The sequence below is a fragment of the Akebia trifoliata genome, unplaced genomic scaffold (genome assembly GCF_017979445.1).
Source record: "Akebia trifoliata isolate Shusen 1 unplaced genomic scaffold, ASM1797944v1 Contig00306, whole genome shotgun sequence".
Lineage (NCBI taxonomy): Eukaryota > Viridiplantae > Streptophyta > Magnoliopsida > Ranunculales > Lardizabalaceae > Akebia > Akebia trifoliata.
In genome coordinates this window covers 1-8,492 of record NW_028236953.1, presented here as the reverse complement: position 1 = coordinate 8,492, position 8,492 = coordinate 1, and the positions used below count along the sequence as shown (strand labels likewise).

General features: G+C 34.0%; 1 pseudogene; it reads right to left on the bottom strand.

Annotated features, from left to right (window-relative positions):
- Positions 1-7,468: 7,468 nt before the first annotated feature.
- Positions 7,469-7,819, bottom strand: LOC147381673 ((-)-alpha-terpineol synthase pseudogene; annotated as a pseudogene).
- Between the last annotated feature and the right edge of the window lie 673 nt (positions 7,820-8,492).

The window sequence follows — 8,492 nt, the reverse complement described above, 5'->3', positions numbered from 1 at the left end:
AGATTTAGACACCATCAGATTGTGGCATATGCACCTCAGGCATATGAGTAAAAGAGGGATGACAGTATTGAGCAAACAGGATTTGCTTGATGGAAAAAAAAATTGGAAAATTGGACTTTTGTGATCATTGTGTTTTCAGGAAGTAGTATAGAGTAAAGTTTAGTACAGGTATTCACAGAACCAAGGTATTGTGGATTATATCCATTCTGATTTATGGGGTCCATCTCCAGTTGCATCACATGGTAGAGGTAAATACATGTTGACGTTCATAGATGATTTTTTGAAGAAAGTCTAGATATTTATTTTGAAGAGTAAAGATGAAGTTTTTATCAAATTCAAGCAATGGAAGACATTGATAAGAAAATAAACTGGTAAACAGATCAAGAGATTGAGGACTGATAACGGTTTGGAATTTTTCTCTAGAGAGTTCGATGAGTTCTGTAAAAATGAGGGTATTATGTGGCATCACACAGTACGGAAGACACCACAACAAAATAAGGTTGCAGAATGAATGAACAGGACTTTATTGGAAAGGGCACGGTGCATGCAATCAAATTCTGGTTTGCAAAAGTAGTTTTGGGCTGAAGCTGTTAACACAATTTGTTATCTGGTGAACAGGTCTCCTAACAGTATTATTGAGTTCAAAACTCCAGAGGAGGTGTGGTCGGAGTCTTGCTATATATTCTGGGTTGAGGATATTTGGGTATCCAACATGTGCTCACGTAAATTATGGTAAGCTTGAACCGACTGTAAAAAAATGCATATTTATTGGATATCAGGCTAGAGTGAAAGATTACAGATTGTGGTGCCTAGATGCGATAAGGAAAAAGTTTCTTATTAGTAGGGATGTGACATTCAATGAGTTTGTCATGTTCAGTGCGAAGGAAGTAGTCAATACTGAGAGACCTCGTGGTGTCATTGAACAGGTGAAGCTAGAGGCTCCTATTTTGAAAAATAATGGTACAGATGATCTAGATCAAGAAGATGAAAAACCACGACAGAATCCTATTATCGGGGATGAGGTTCAGTTACAACAGTACAACTTGGCTAGAGACAAACAAAGAAGGCAGGTTAGGCCACCTTAGAGATTTGCTCATGCAGATTCAATGGCTTATGCATTTAGTATGGCAGAAACTATGGATGATAAAGAGCCATGTATCTATCAGGAGGCCATTACATATGAGGAGTCAACATAGTGGTGTGTTGCCATGAGTGAGGAAATCGAGGCTCTTCACAAGAACCAAACATGGGAAATTGTTGAGAAACCAAAGGGTCAGAAAATTGTGGGATGCAAATGGGTCTTCAAGAAAAAGAAAGGAATTCCAAGTGTTGAAGATGCTAGGATCAAAGCAAGATTGGTGGCAAAGGGGTATACACAACAGGAAGGAGTGGATTTCACCAAGATTTTTTCGCCTGTGGTGAAATATACTTCTATCATGGTGCTCCTTGCCATGGTTGCCTTATACAATTTAGAATTTTAACAACTTGATATAAAGACTGTTTTTCTACTTGGTGAGTTAGAAGAACATATTTATATGCATTAGTTAGAGGGATTCAGTATTCATAGGAAGGAAGATCATGTGTGTTAGCTGCAAAAATCTTTATATGGCTTGATACTTTAAAAATCTTTATAGATAGTGGTATAAGAGATTTGATACTTTTATGGTAGGAAACAACTATACCAAAAGTAAGTACGATAGTTGTATTTATCATCAGAAGCTCACAAATGATTCGTTTATGTACTTACTGTTATATGTAGATGACATATTGATAGCATGTAGAGATACATCTGAGATTAAGAAGCTAAAATCTCAACTCAGTAGTGAGTTTGAGATGAAAAACTTAGGGGTTGCAAATAAGATTTTGGGTATGGAGATTCATAGGGATAAAGGAGTAGGTAGATTGTATATATCACAAAGAAAATACATTAAGAAGGTGTTGGATCGCTTTGGGATACAAGAGTCTAAGTTTGTGAGTACCCCTCTAGCAGCTCACTTTAGACTCTCAGCTCAAATGTCCCTGCAGACAGAAGAGGATGTGGAGCACATGTCTTATGTTTCTTATGCTAGTATTGTTGGCAGTCTTATGTATGCCATGGTTTGTACTAGGACTGACATTTTACATGCGGTTAGTATAGTCAACAGATACATGGATAAACCTAGGAAGATCCATTGGCAAGTAGTTAAATAGATATTGAGGTACTTAAAAGGTACTGCAAGAGTTTGTTTGCTATATGATAGAAACAATGACACTTCTGAGAGTATTGTTGGGTATGTCGATTATGATTATGCTGGGGATCTAGAAAGAAGGAGATCTTTGACGGGCTATGTCTTCACTCTTTGCGATAGTACCATCAGTTGGAATGCAACTTTGTAGTTAACAATCGCATTGTCTACCACAGAGGCTAAGGGCCTGTTTGGATACCAGGAGCAGAACTACTGTTCCAAAGAACAGGAGCTGAAGTACTCTATGGAGGAGCTGGAAAAGTAATTATTTGCGAAAAGGGCGTTTGGCAATCAACTCTATGAGTACTGGCAGAAGTACTTTTGTGCTGGAAGTCTGTTTGGGAACCATACTGACTTCTCATGACTTCTAGAAAAAAGACCAGAATACCCTTATATTATATTAATTACTATTTTTTGTCTTTTAGTGTTATAATATGCCTTCAACCTATACTGTTTTTAACATTTTAACTATAAATATTAATATAATATAATATAAATATTAATATTTTAAATATTAAATATTAATATAATGTGTTTTAATCCATTATACTCAAAAATTTTAAAAAATTTGACAGACTCTTTTTGACATAATATGACATAATATTAAAAAAAATTTACAGATTGTCTTTTAGTGTCATAATATGCCTTCAAACTATATTGTTTTTGACATTTTAACTATAAATATTAATATAATATAATATAATAAATATTAATATAATATAATAAATATTAATATTTTAAATATTAAATATTAATATAATGTGTTTAACTATAAATATTAATATAATATAATATAATAAATATTAATATAATATAATATAATATATATTTTAAATATTAAATATTAATATATGTGTTTTAATCCATTATACTCAAAAATTTTAAAAAATTTGACAGACTCTTTTTGACATAATATGACATAATATTAAAAAAAATTTACAGATTGTCTTTTAGTGTCATAATATGCCTTCAAACTATATTGTTTTTGACATTTTAACTATAAATATTAATATAATATAATATAATAAATATTAATATAATATAATAAATATTAATATTTTAAATATTAAATATTAATATAATGTGTTTAACTATAAATATTAATATAATATAATATAATAAATATTAATATAATATAATATAATATTTTAAATATTAAATATTAATATAATGTGTTTAAATCCATTATTTTCAAATTTAAAAAATAATAATAATATTAATAAAGGTTTCTTTCGTTTGATTTAAGGGCAAATGAATTAGGAAATTTTCATAGAAAATTAATAAAGTTAAGGGTATTTTGGTAAAACGAACCGTTAGATTTTGACTCCCTGCAAGATGAGTTTTGAGAAATAGGTTTTCTCGACTTCTTCACAAAGAGTAATTTCTTGTTCTTGCGAGGAGTAACTCTTCGAAGGAGTTGTTCATCCAAACGCATCCAAACGACTTCTAACTCCCTGCAAGAGTCAAAAGTAGCCAAGGAGTCCTATCCAAACGCCTACTAAGTATATGACAGTTATAGAGGCAGTAAAGGAGGCAATATGGTTACAGGGCTTAGTTACTGATTTAGGTTTGGAACAAGGTGTTACTACGGTATTTTGTAACAGTCAGACCGTCATACATCTGACAAAAAATCAGATGTATCATGAGAGGACCAAGCATATTGATGTTAGATTGCACTTCATTCGAGATGTGGTTGCTTAAGGTGCTATTGCAGTGAAAAAGATTGATAAAGTGAAGAATCCAGCAGATTTAATGACTAAGGTCATCCCAAGTATCAAGTTTAGGGGCAGCCTGAACTTGATGGGTGTTTACAGTTCTTAAGGCCCTAGTGGGGCGAGGTGAAAGTGGTTTCTTTTTAGAATTGAAGCCAAGGTGAAGATTTGTTGGGTTATGTCTTATATTCTTGTATATGGAGAGTTGTCGTGAATTCAATCCAGATCTTTTGATGACCCGTTAACGACCCGCATGAACCGTTTAATTGGTAATGTGTGGAGTTTCCCCACCAAAATATTGGGCTTATTTGATTTGGTTTTAGATCCGACCCATTTAACCTCTTTGTAACCCTAAGTATATAAAGGGTAAGAGATGAAACCCAAAAAGGGTGTAAGAGATATACGAGAGACAGAGAGAAATTGTAACCTAGTTCTTCTTTGATTAACAAACCCCAGGTATTAATGTATTAGATCCCTTTTTTTTCATTTTTGACTCAGAATATTCATTGTTGTTTTGGTAACTCTTTAGTAGGTTATTTGTGGAACTTACAAATTTTATTTGAATAAATAATACAACAACAAAAAAAATGCCCATCAGTCTAAAACGGATTTGGGACCATTTCTCATAGGGGCGTTGTTAAACACCTCAAAAGGTTAGAAGCCATTTTAAATTATCGGTAGGAAAATGCTGGAATGACACAAATGGAGACACAAAGGTGACAAAAAGGATGTGGTGGTGAGCACATAATCGTAGATGCTTTTTACTCGTATCTCGCGGAAAAGCATCTACGGTAATGTGCACGACACCACAGCATTTTTGTCACCTCTGTGTCTCCCTTTATGTCACCCCAGCATGACTCTTATTGGTAATTGAAACGGTTTGAAACTATTCCTATTTTCTATTTTGGAACTGTTATCAGCTGTTTCTGATTTGCACACTAAAACCGCTTAAAACCATTCTTTAGGGACAGTGGATACAAGCACAAATACTAGAACGGGGTTTTAACCCTTCTTAATTTTAAACCTATTGAATAAAAACTAAAATAATATAATATAAAAACATATCCAATACCATGAGGCTCATCAATATTTTTATATGAAAGATGAAATTGAAAATCATCTCACAAAATGTGTTACAAACAACAATATTCAGGTAAAATTGACAATCATCTCACAAATTAAAATTAAATTGTTACATTTTTATCGCGGCACTTCTGTACAGAGGACCCTTGGGCCTGGTCTCTTGGTACCTCGAATCAAGTCCGCTTCTCAGCTTTATAAGAGGAAAAACTTAAACTTTTGGCCATCTAAAGGAGGTTGGATCAAAGCCACCACCACCCACTATGTCATATTGCTGTTTTTGCGACGCCGTAATTGCGCTAAAAACGACTGCTTAAAGCTGTCGTTAATTGCGACAGTTTTAATCTGTCGTTTAACCGTCGTTTTAATGGAAGAAGTAAAAGTTGGGGGTGCCAATAGCCATTCTGAAAGAGAGAGAAAAATGACTCTCTGTCTCTACGGTCTCTCGTTCACTCTCTCTCTCTCTCTCTCTCTCGTCCTCGACTCTCTGTCTCTCGTCCTCGGTCGCTCTCTCGTTCTCTCACACTCTACGTATGTATCTGTCTCTCGCACCCACTCTCTCTCCACAGCATTCCAAATCTAGGGTTTGTGGATCCTTGTCCTTTCGTTCGAATCCTTGTTGGAAATCTAACTCTGAAGATCCCCATAGCTTCGAAACCTTCTTGATCTGGCGTTCACCTTCAAGTTCTCCATGTTTTTGCAAGATCAAACTCAAGAACTTTCCTCATCAGACGGTTACAATCCCTCTGATTCATCTGGAGACTCAGATCCTTGATGGTCATGTTCAAACCCTATCTGCAAGTTTCCAATTAAGCAAAACCGATTTGATGGCGGATTCTGATTCGACTACATCTCCTCCAATCATCGCTCCTCTCACATCGGTAAGCTTATCCTCTGAAAACCCTAATTTTCTGCAATCTCTTAGTTCTGAATTTGATTATCCCTCTCTCTCTATCTATCTATACATCTATCTCAGTTGAGATCTATCTAGGTTTCGAGTTCCAGCTGATTCGAGCTTTTCATCTCAGGATCCGATCTGTCTCTTTAGTTAATCTGTTTCTCATGTTTGCAGAAGAAGGAGAATGTGACGCCAATTGGTTCGAAGATCGCTGTATGCTTGTAGCGAAATCGATCTTTGGCTGGCGTAGAAGAAATTCTAAAAGAATCTCAGGTATTCAGTTTATGAACGTCTCTCTGTTTGTGGTTTTTCTTGTCCTTTGTGAAATCTATCTCATGGAAGTTTATTTTGTTAGTAACTCTTGTAGTTGCACATTTTTGTATCAAGTCTGTTCAATATGAATAAGGTCAGGTTTCCTCATCAGACAAGATAGGGTGATAACGTACTAATATGGGCAATGACATACCTCTGTTGTGTTCTATTTGATTTATGTGACATGTTGCTCTAAGTACCCTTTTGCAAGAGATTTAGAGTAGGGTTTGAATGTTATCTCTGTATAAATATCATAGCCAATAATTCTTGTACAAATTAGAGCTGATTTGTTCAAAGAATTAGAGTTATGTTCTTTTGTGATTTCATATTAAGATGAGAGCAAGTATATTATATGCCGCAATTTGTTTCCTTTTGTTTGTGCTAGAATTGTCATATCAACATCCTAATGTACTCTATTTTTCTCTGATAATGCATGCTTATACCTATTAAAAAATAAATAAACAATGAGGGCCCTTTCTATTTACAATTACTGTAATTTTGGTTCCCCAAAACTTGTGAATTTGGCCTCCATTTTATGTTTGTATTGGTTATGAATGAATTAACTGCTTATTCAAGTAGGAAGTGCCTTGGTTGGTTATTTGTAGGAAAAGTAGTGTATGTTGATGGAAGTATGAAAGTAGATGTGGGTGAACGCAAAGTAAAACTATGAAGGAATACATGGGAATCCAATGGTATTTCTATATGTTTTTCCAAGATAATGTAGGGCAGCATTAAGGAGTTGGATAGACGCAGCTTTCCAGCTTTGGCGAGTTTTTGTTTGAGTCGTGGGTGACTTTGTAAACTTGTAAACTGTGCAGCTTTTTCTTAAATTTTCATGCTCCTTTATCTGTATTGAACAATTTCTCAAGTTTTGCAGTTGATGTTGCTTTGTTGGGCTTGCATTTCATATATTAGTCTAAACTAGCATGTTTCTTTGTGCCTCAGTGAATTAAGGAATTCAAATGGTCCATGTAACGTTACATGGCCCAACTTTATGTGACATATATACATACCTAGAAAAATATATATCAAATTTAAAAATCTCATATTTAGGTAATATATATTTTAATTGGAAGAAATATCAAGACAATCTCAATCAAAATATTCCAATACAATCTGAAATTTTAATATTACTTTCAAGTCATGTCTAGAATCGGAATGTATCAAATGAAACGTTTCGAAATGATATGGAACTTTAAACCATCAATAGATATTTATAAAAAAATGTACATCTATTTTTTTTACCTTGAGAGAGATGTTATGTCATCTTGGTGTGTATTTTGAACCATGTTGAAGTCCAACTTGGCAAACTTAAGTAACAATGGGTCCATGTCATCCCTTGTATCATATACATCTATGAACCACCTAGATTCCAGTCTTGGCGTCCTCCAATGGAAGGGGAGCTCCAAGGCATGGCTCTCTTGTTTGGAAAGATATGTATCACTGTTCCCTTCGACCACCTGGAGTTGTCTTGTGAATTCTTGGGCCTCCTCCAATATATCTTCTCCTTCGAAAGCATAGAATGAAGCTTCATACAAACTCAACATTCCTTCAACATCTTTGCCAATGCTTGTCTTAAAATTACCTCCCATTTTTTCTTTGAAGCTATTAAATACATCTAGTTTTCACAAAAAAGCATTCCATAGTTAACAGATAGATAAGAGTTGGATTTTTGTTTTTATGGTCATGATGAAACTTTTAATTAAGTGCTACTTTGATTCCAAATTCATGAAATTGTTTTTGAATTTAATTTACGAAACATTCTTTCAACCTCCAATATATAATTGAAGAATAATGAAGAAAGAACTCTGATAAGGATGATCAATATAATTGAGTGTAATCAACAGTGATGACTGTTTGTTAGTATGATTTTTAGAAGATAAAGATGATCAACATTATTGAGTGTAATCATACAGAGGCTTGTCTGCTGCAACCCTGCGAAACACTCTACATATAAACATATCTCCTAGGATATAAGATTACAAAAAAAGACTACACAAATGAGCTTTTTTTTTTTTTTACTTTGCATGAAAGAAAAGCAACAAAGAAGAGTGATGGATCACCAGAGAAGAGCTATATCGTACTTTATTCTAACCATCACAGTTAATAAAGATACTCCATTATCCTAGGATTATGGTTGCAGTAGGGTTCATGTTATGATTTCTTTTAATTGCAAAAATAAATTTATTGCTAGATTTTGAGGATATTGGGTTCCTAAGATTGATTTTATTGATGAAAATGTAAGATACAATATTACTCTTGACT